Here is a 10,801-nt window from a genome sequence, read left to right as displayed (position 1 = left end):
TGATTGTGAGTGCAAATATTTGTTTGTCTCTGTGTGCCCTGCGATTGGCTAGCAAGCGATTCAGGGTGTCCCCCGTCTACTGCCCGAAGACAGCTGGGATGGGCTCCAGCACTCCCTGCGACCCTTGTGAGGATTAAGCGGTATAGACGATGGATGGATGGAGCGGCACGGTGGTCGACTGGTTAGCACGTCCGCCTCACAGTTCAGAGGTCGTGGGTTCGATCCCGGCTCCGGCCTCCCTGCGTGGAGTTTGCATGTTCTCCCCGTGCCTGCGTGGGTTTTCTCCGGGCACTCCGGTTTCCTCCCACATTCCAAAAACATGCATGGTAAGTTGATTGGATACTCTAAATTGGCCCTAGGTGTGATTGTGAGTGCGGATGTTTGTCTCTGTGTGCCCTGCGATTGGCTGGCAACCAGTTCAGGGTGTCCCCCGCCTACTGCCCAAAGACAGCTGGGATAGGCTCCAGCACGCCCCGCGACCCTTGTGAGGAGAAGCGGTACAGATAATGGATGGATGGACGATGGATGGATGTTTGAGCAGGGGCGGAGCCAGAACGTGGCTAAAGGGTGCACCTGGAAAAATCAGGGTAAGCCTGAATATTTCTCTCACTGAGCACAATCCTTCTGTCCCGACTCATCGTATATTCAAATAAAATGACAAACGGAATAATATGAAGTTAAAATCTTCCTTAGACAACCACAATTATGCCTTTCTTAAAGCAACACTGTGTCATATGTCAGTTTTTGTTGATTATGGCGGTGCCATGTGGACAAAAGCGGTAGTGCTTTGACAAGAGTCAACCACATTTCCCATGCGCACCAGGGCATAATTTCGTGAAATTTTGATTTCTCACTGGCATGCAAGTTGGACTGAATTGCATTTCTATTTCCAGTGGCTGTGTAAAAGATGCATAGAGATGAGGTAATGATTTTTGTTCAAATATCCATCCATTATCTGTACCGCTTATCCTCACAAGGGTCGCGGGGCGTGCTGGAGCCTATCCCAGCTGTCTTTGGGCAGTAGGCGGGGGACACCCTGAATTGGTTGCCAGCCAATCGCAGGGCACACAGAGACAAACATCCGCACTCACAATCACACCTAGGGGCAATTTAGAGTATCCAATCAACTTACCATGCATGTTTTTGGAATGTGGGAGGAAACCGGAGTACCCGGGGAAAACCCACGCAGGCACGGGGAGAACATGCAAACTCCACACAGGGAGGCCGGAGCCGGGATCGAACCCACGACCTCTGAACTGTGAGGCGGACGTGCTAACCAGTCGACCACCGTGCCGCCTTTGTTCAAATAATACTTTTACTTTTTAAATAATACTTTTGTTTGTTTTGGGGCTTCTGCCATGACACCAGTAATAGCGTGTACACGTACCAACCGACTTCCGGCCTTATAGCGAAAGGAGGAAGTGAGTATTTCGTAAAACAATTCAGGGCATTTTTTTATTTTTTTTTATTGTGTGCCAGGATTGTTTCCATCCTCCTCAAAGTTGCTTAGTGCCTGTAAAAACGATAAAGACACCCAAGGCATGACAAAAGTCCCATTCAACTAGTTGTAAGTCAATGCTTCCTCAAAAGAGTTGTGAATTTTTTTTATTAAGGTTTATTTCCAGCCCAGTGCTGCTTTAATGTTCAATAAAATAAAAACACAACAAAACGCAAATTAAAAAATAATTCAATAATAAATTAAAAATTTTTTTTTTTTCATGAATCTCACTGGGTGGGCAGTCTGTCAGTCTGGGTCACACCCAGGCCCACCCATGGATCCACCCCTGCTCTGAGTGCTCTTTTTCATGTGCGTTCCCTGCCTGCAGTATTGTTCTCACAGGCATAATCTGCCCTCTAGTGGACGCTCATTTCACTGATGAGGAACAAGATGGACAGCAATTTTGTTTTGTTAACTGTTAACATTGCCTACAAAGCTTATTCCTTTGCATAGACTGTAAAAATCCATCCAAAGCTGACGGGTCATGGAAAAATGTATCCAAACCTGACGGGTCATGCCAGCTCCACCGTACACTGAAAGGTATGACCCGGAAGTGGAAGATGTTTGTTTTCGTACTAAAAATAACATTGCATTATTTTGCAATAATTATTTTTATTACGGAATAATGCAATAAAAACTGAAAATGTCTTGCGTTAAAACGCAAATGTTTTGCAATAAAACCCAATAGTATTGCATTATTATCTTACCAAAAGTTAAGTAATGACTGAAAATGCCAAATAAAATCTAAGTAAAGTAATTAAACATTCTACCAAAAATAAAGCAGGAAAAAATTATTTCTATTATATATATATATATATATATATATATATATATATATATATATATATATATATATATATATATATATATATATGACAAAATCACACTTTTTCCGAAGTGAGTGCCTGACAAGGTCGAAATCGGAAGTGCGATGTCATTAGATGAACGACGATGGCAGCGCTCAATGGGGAAAGTGTACAAAGCCACTCAGAAACTGACTCAGAAAGTGATATTTCAAACTTATGTGAGGGGATCCAGGAGTTTGAAGAGGTGGAGCAAGAGGAGTTTGTTGGTATAAAGCATGTTGGACCGTACATGTACGAGCAGGATGGTCAGGATGATGAAAACTTGCCCGAACGGACGGACACATTAGGTAAGCTAAATAGGCTACGATTATTAGCATTATGGTTTGAAATTCGATGCTGTGCCGTGCTGTAAATTAAGCACGATGAGATTACCAATTTGTTCCATATATTTGCTAGCACTGAAAGCTACGTATGTCGTGGGGTGATGTCCCACGTTGTCAACTTCGCGTTATGTCTTACATGTAGTAGGCATAACTAAGGTGTATTTAATAAATCATAAAATGCAAGTGAATCTATATTAAGATTGACTTGATTGGCAGTTTTCCAAGAGGATGTGGCATGTTAATTCATCAACAAAGTCATGCCAGCTCATGTCGTAGAGCATTGGCTCAGGTGGGCTGTTATGTCACGGGTTGAAATACCACGCTCTACCTTTACATTTGTATTTTTGACTATGTTTACAATTTATTGCAGAATTGAACAGGTATGTAGTTGAACAGTTTCGATGTTGCTCTCGGACGAATCTGCAGACAGGAAGAACAAAATGACTGGACTGGCATTGCCCGAACGGCCACAGCTGGAACCGGGAGCCAGTTAATGTGGAAGCCAGTTGAACTGTAACACAAAGTGGTCCATTTAATCGCAAAAATGTCCATAATTGAGCGCGATTAATCACATTTTTCAACTACAATTTTTTTGTGAAGATTTGAACTGATATTTACTTATGTAAAATCTCTTTTCCAACTAATGTGGAAAAAATAAATGTATTTTTTCGATTCAAATTCTGTTCTAATAGCTTTCTTTGATCCTTGAATACGATTATTTTCCTATGAAATACAACAGTTAACGACCAAAAATGTACAAATAATATGGTATTTGAATTTGGCTTTGCAAAAATATTTTGGATTTGTCCAAAATGCCGTCAAGCAGCTTTTTAAAGTAAAACTACGTAAAAGTCTGTCTTAGCAACAGTGACTCTCCTCTAAGTTTGGCTGCACAATGAGCAGAGGTCAGCTGCAACAGGAAGTAAATAAAACAGAGTTAACTGAGTTAATTTTTTTTGTGCATTGTAAAATTTAAATTAATCTCTATAGTTAATTCTTTAACCTTGACAGCGCTAAATGTATATATTGTTACATTGGAAAACAAATGCACTCGATCATCGGGTTATTTCCCGTCTGTTTGCTGTTTGATTTTGTTTACTTACTTACTTACTTACTTTCTGTGATTATATTTTTGACACCTGTAAGATATTATATACATAAATTAATAATAAGGGCAAGTAAAAGTCCTTCATAATGCATTTAAGTCATTTCAGTTTGGTTTTCTTAATAGGTGGATCTGGCTGATGGCGAATCAAGGAACCACAGGACCGTTTCCTCAGATTCCAGTGTACTACATCGGAATGCAGCCTGGTCACAATGCAGTATATCCAACTCCAATGGAAAGTGCAGCAATAGCTCCTCCGCCATACACATCACCACGTGGTGCCATGCAGATGCCCTTATCTGGCCCGGTTTTAGGCTGCCCAGCTGGACTAGAATACCTGATTCAGCTCAACCAGCTTCTAGTACATCAGAGGGTCCAGCTCGCTGAGATGATTATTGGTTGGGAGATGAACAATATGTACACAGTAAAGAATACCTTGGGGCAGCAGGTGTTTGTGGCTACTGAGGAAAATGATATCTTCACCATGCAGGCCTGCGGCCCGGCTCGGCCTTTCACCATCCACCTCCATGACAATTTAGGACATGAAATTTTAACCTTGGCACGCCCACTGAGGTGCACTCTGTGCTTCTTCCCCTGCTGCCTGCAGGAGCTGGAGGTGCAGAGTCCCCCTGGAAATCCCATAGGCTATGTAGAACAGAACTGGCACCCTGTTTTGCCCAAATTTACCATCCTGAATGAGACAAGAAAACCCCAACTGAAAATCATTGGGCCATTCTGTGACTGTAGCTGTATGTCCGATACAACCTTTGAGGTGACTTCTTTGGACGAGTCTGCTGTGGTGGGCCAGATTAGTAAACAGTGGGGTGGCTTCATGCAAGAAGGCTTTACAGATGCAGATAACTTTATGATCTCATTTCCATTAGACCTGGATGTTAAGTTAAAAGCTGTGATGCTTGGAGCCTGCTTCCTCATTGATTTCATGTTTTATGAGAATAAACCCCAAAACAATTGATGAAAGATAGTGTCAGCTTTTTAGTGTGTTATCTGATGTCACCATACCACTCGAGGGGTTGACAATAATTCAAGATCTGGAGCCTGAATCAAGATCACACTTAAAGCGGAAGTCAACCCAAACATATTTTTTTAAGAATCTGTTCTATGCAGTCCCACCAGTTTAAACAAGGCAATATGATCAATATGAAATATGAGTTAAGCAGCAAAATCCACCCGTTTTTAGCCATCTCAAGGGGCGGCCATTTTGTCACGTATGGTAATTGAAAATGACATCACAGATGCTCAGGGCTCAGTTAATGATCAATCATGGCTCATCTTCAGAAAACAGGTGAATCTGAACATTTTCTTTAAATAATATATGTTTTGGTTGACTTCCGCTTTAAACAGATAAAACCGACTGTAATATCATGTTATTGTATTTCATTCAACAACTACACTGGAAACTGACATACTACAAAAGAGCATATAAAATTGTTTTTTTTCACAACGCTGAAAATCAATTTTTAATTTTATGCTTTTTGATGGTTGGGTTTGTTGTTGTTAAATCTTTAGCAAACATTAAATCCCAAACGCTTGAGTGACGGGGTTGACCCACTTTCTTAGCCTGGAAATGCACTCTGGGCAGAGGCTGGTCACAGTCACATGAAGCGCAATTCTGAGGTGGGGCAAACCTGAGCAAATAGACAGCGGAATGAACCAATCAGCGAAGAGCAGACGTGACATAAGAAAAACAACTCCTGGGTTTTTAATGACTACCTCTTTGAATTATGTTTTTGCTTAGGAAATTTCCTTTCCTATCCTATCTGAGCGTGATCACCCGGAGATACTTCTAAGATAGGCTTGTGCACCCTTTTCGGCCCTTTCGAATAGGTTACGTTCTGTACGTATGTACAGCAGCAACATGTAAAGCAGGGCTGTCCAAACGTTTTGCAAAGAGGGCCAGATTTGGTGAGGTGAAAATGTGGGGAGCCGACCATTTAGCCTGACATTCTTTTTTCATGGAACCCCAATAAATCCAAGCACATTTTGGCAAACCAGTCTGCCTTTAGTTTTTGACTTTTTTATTTCGATAAATTCAAGATTCTTAAAGCGGAAGTCAACCCCAATTTTTTTTTCAACAATATGTTCTTTGCAGGCCCACTATATATATATATATATATATATATATATATATATATATATATATTTTTTTTTTTTTTTTCTAAAAAGAAATAGCATATTTTGATAAAGTTAATTATATATTATATTATATATATATTATATTATAGGGTCCGCTGATAGTGTAGTGGTACACACGCCTGAGTTGTGTGCGGGCAGCGTGGGATCGATTCCCGCTCAGTGACAGTGTCTATGTGTGCCCTGCGACTGGCTGGCGACCAGTTCAGGGTGTAGTCTGCCTTGGCCCATTGACGGCTGGGATAGGCTCCAGCAACTCCCCGCGACCCTATATAGGATAAGCGGTTTGGAAGAAGGAAGATATTATATTATATATTTCCATAATGTAATGATAAAAATTAAATGTTCATATATTTTAGATTCATTGCACACCAACTGAAGTAGTTCAAGCCTTTTATTGTTTTAATATTGAGGATTTTGGCAAAAAAGTAAAGAAAACCAAAAATCTCAAAAAATTTGCATATGTCAGCCGACCAATAAAAAAAGTGTTTTTAATACAAAAAAAAAGTCAACCTTCAAATAGTTATGTTCAGTTATGCACTCGATACTTGGTCGGAAACCCTTTTGCAGAAATGACTGCTTCAATGCGGCATGGCATGGAGGCAATCAGCCGGTGGCACTGCTGAGGTGTTGTGGAGGCCCAGGATGCTTCGATAGAGGCCTTAAGCCCATCCACAGTGTCAGGTCAGGAGAGTTTTTCAGGCCATTTGAGCACAGCAATACCATGATCAGTAAACCATTTATCAGTGGTTTTGGCACTGTGAGCAGGTGCCAGGTTGTGCTGAAAAATGAAATCTTCATCTCCATAAAGCTTTTCAGCATATGGAAGCAGCATGAAGTGCTCCAAAATCTGATAAGTAGGTGCATTGACCCTGCCCTTGACAAAACACAGTGGACCAACACCAGCAGCTGACATGGCACCCCAGAGCATCACTGACTGTGGGTACTTGACACTGGACTTCAGGCATTTTGGCAATTCCTTCTCACCAGTCTTCCTCCAGACTCTGGCACCTTGATTTCCGAATGACATGCAAAATTTGCTTTTATCCAAAAAAAGTACTTTGGACCATTGAGCAACAGTCCAGTGCTGCTTCTCTGTAGCCCATGTCAGGCGCTTCTGCTGCTGTTTCTGGTTCAAAAGTGGCTAGACCTGGGGAATGCGGCACCTGTAGCCCATTTCCTGCACACGCCTGTGCACGGTGGCTCTGGATGTTTCTACTCCAGACTCAGTCCACTGCTTCCAAAGCTCCCCCAAGGTCTGGAATCGTCCCTTCTCCATAATCTTCCTCAGGGTCAAGGTCACCTCTTCTGGTTGTGCAGCGTTTTCTGCCACACTTTTTCCTTGGTACAGCACTCTGTGAACAGCCTATTCGATCAGAGATTTCTTTCTGCATCTTACCCTCTTGCTTGAGGGTGTCAATGATGGCCTTCTGGACAGCGGTCAGGTCTCACCCATGATTGTGGTTTTGAGTAATGAATCAGGCTGGGAGTTTTTAAAAGCGTCAGGAATCGTTTGCAGGTGTTTAGAATTAATTCGTTGATTCAGATGATTAGGTTAATAGCGCATTTAGAGTACCTTTTCATGATATGCACATTTTTTGAGCATACCAAAATCATCAATATTAAAACAATAAAAGGCTTGAACTACTAAAAATCGGTGTGCAATGAATCTAAGATATATGAAAGTTAAATTTTTATCATTACATTATGGAAAACAATGAACTTGATCACAATATGCTAATTTTTGGAGAAGGACCTTATATATATATATATATATATGTATGTATATATATATATATATATATATATATATATATATATATATATATATATATATATATATATATATATATATATGTATGTATGTATGTATGTATGTATGTATGTATGTATGTATGTATGTATGTATGTATGTATGTATGTATGTATGTATGTATGTATGTATGTATGTATGTATGTATGTATGTATATATATATATATATATATATATATATATATATATATATATATATATATATATATATATATATATATATATATATATATATATATATATATGAGATCGGCGGCTATGTTGCGGCTAGCACATCTAACATAATAACACTTAAAACAACATCATCCGACTGAATGTTTGAATGACGAGGAAAGAAGCAGTATTTTTTTTTAGAGAAAAACAAAGTACAACAGCACTCTCCTTCGTTCTCCGCTGCTCCTCTCACTAGCTGTACGATGTATTCATGAACCTCGGAAACATCACAACTCAGCAAAACACAAATCCGATCACAACACAGATAACCGAATTCGTTACAATATGCTGTTGCACATTCAAAGATTTTAATGCCTAACAAGTGTAAATAATTTCATAAAGAGTTTAAAGTTACTATATTTCATTATAAAATCAGTTTTAATATAGTTAGCAATAATTGTAACTGTTATTGTATGTATTTTTTTCATCACAAAAAGTGTATTTATGAACTGTAATGACAACTTGACTTTAACTTGAATACTTAGATGTGTCATAGTCATAGGCTGTTGCTGTTGAGTGTTTAAGGATTTCAGTGTCTTAATAATTTACAAAATTACAAATTTATTGTTAGTGTATTATTTATTCTGGTGTAATTTCTTATATCACCCGAATAGTTCACTTTTATTTATTTTTTCCAAAGAATATACCGTTTACTTGTCATCTTTTCAAAATTAATATTTTTTTTTTAAATCGGGGTTTTTTTGTTCCGAAAATATACCGAACCAAAGTTTCCGAGAAAGCAAACCAAACCGAAATGTGATTTAGCATACTTTACACCCCTAAATATATGTATACATATATTTATATATATATATATAATAAGGTAAGCGGATTTGAATAGTAAATTAGCCAGCTAATGAGCTTTAAATAAACCTCTGCCTAAGCATCTCTCCCGCGGCGTCACGCAGGGACATTTTTTTGTTTTTTTTGGTAGGTGGGGCAGACGTATAGACGGAAGTGCTTTAAGAGGATGAGGACGGAGGTCGCGGACGGAGGGGACGTTAATGAATAAAGACGGAGGGACGAGGACGGAAGGGTACCCAGGTCGCGGACGGAGGACGGACCGGCAAAAAAGGGTCAAGTGAACCGGTTGCCAGCCAATCTCAGGGCACACAGACAAAAACATATACACAGTCACCCCAATGACCTCTAGGGGTGTTTAGTGTCTAATTAACTTACCATGCATGTTTTTGGAATGTGGGAGGAAACCAGAGTACCAGGAGAAAACCAACACAGGTACGGGAAGAACATGCAAACTCCACACTGGAAGGCCGGGGCTGGATTTGAACCCATTGCCTCTGCACTGTGAGGCAGACGTGCTAACCAGTCAACCGCCGTGCCGCCCTATTCTTAACAATCCATTATCGATACCACTTATCCTCACAAGGGTCGCGGGGCGTGCTGGAGCCTATCCCAGCTGTCTTCGGGCAGTAGGCGTCGGACACCCTGAATTGGTTGCCAGCCAATCGCAGGGCACACAAAGACAAACATCTGCACTCACAATCACACCCAGGGGCAATTTAGAGAGTCCAATCAACTTACCACGCATGTTTTTTGAATGTGGGAGGAAACCGGAGTACCCGGAGAAAACCCACGCAGACACGGGGAGAGCATGCAAACTCCACACAGGGAGGCAGGAGCCCACGACCTCTGAACTGTGAGGCGAACGTGCTACCCAGTCGACCACCATGCCGCCCTATTCCCAATTCTTAACAATAATGACAAAATTGAAACAGTTTTGTTTCTTTATTGTGACCTTGCTGGAAAATAATAATAATCATTTTGTTGTCACATACCTACAAACAGAAATCAAATTATTAACACCTTTCCATCAGAGAGTGGGAAATTCTAAAATTAATGAAAAACTTTGATCCTTCCCAAAAACAAAAATTAGTGCCTCTATCTTTTTCATTTCACCATTAATCAAATATTTTGTAGGTTAAGTCCGCAAGCTGGAGACTTAGGTCAGCAATACTCATCGTCGCGCGATGATGTCATTTAAAAAGTGGGGTTGACCCATTTCCAGAGCTGGGCATTCCGCCTATGTGGCGGACAGGTCCGTCCGTCTATTTGCCTATAACGGACGGCCATTTTGTAGGCAATAAATAAAAGGCGGGAAACTTAAAAAAATAGACGAAGTAAGGATAGAAAGCCCATTCCGTCCATGTATTTATCGATCATCTATTCTCCTAAAAGGAGACCAATTTAGTCCGGCCGTGGTGAGGCTTCGATGTGACGGTGAGTTTTTCGTTTCAAATATCGCGCGGCCGGGGGATTGCTACTGGAAGTTGGTCGAAGTTGCTCGACAGAAACGCTAACAGAAGCCGGTTTAAAATGATCGGCGGATTGGCCTATAGGCGATTACTATTTGGTCCAGGCGGACAAAACGGCGGATAGACGGACGGCGGAAGGGTACCCCGGCTGCAGGCAATAAATAGACTGCAAAATTTTTGTAAAATGTCCAGCTCAGCCCATTTCTTTCATGTAGAAAGAAAGTAGGTTTGCGTTGCCAGGCTACCACTTTCCCCCCTTAGTTAACTATCATAGACGTACAAGATACTGACAGTTTTTTTTCTCCCTTTGATGTGGCATTGGTGTGTGTGTATGAGTTTTTTTCCTTCCAATGTTTCTTTCAGCCCCAATTGTGTAAATAACAACATTATAAACACTAAAAAAAAGTACAATACAGATTGCTATTACCTACTTTCAGTGGGTTGTTAATCATGAACAATTAAAACTTAAAACAAAAATCATCCAGTACTCAGATGTTTCTTAAAAATCTAAATGGCATATTCATATTTTTGTAGGTATCTTTCTCAGCACAGAAGAAC

General features: G+C 40.3%; 1 pseudogene across 1 annotated transcript; it reads left to right on the top strand.

Annotated features, from left to right (window-relative positions):
• The first annotated feature begins 2,408 nt into the window (after positions 1–2,408).
• On the top strand, positions 2,409–4,770 carry LOC147145376 (phospholipid scramblase 1 pseudogene; annotated as a pseudogene). Its single transcript, XR_015087475.1, has 2 exons — positions 2,409–2,651; positions 3,919–4,770. The product of XR_015087475.1 is annotated as a phospholipid scramblase 1 pseudogene (transcript).
• Positions 4,771–10,801: the final 6,031 nt, after the last annotated feature.

Source organism: Filicampus tigris, chromosome 7 (genome assembly GCF_054856515.1).
Source record: "Filicampus tigris isolate MCC_2025a chromosome 7, RoL_Ftig_1.0, whole genome shotgun sequence".
Classification (NCBI taxonomy): Eukaryota; Metazoa; Chordata; class Actinopteri; order Syngnathiformes; family Syngnathidae; genus Filicampus; species Filicampus tigris.
Note: the sequence above shows the minus strand (reverse complement) of the source record. Positions and strands in the feature narration are given on the sequence as shown.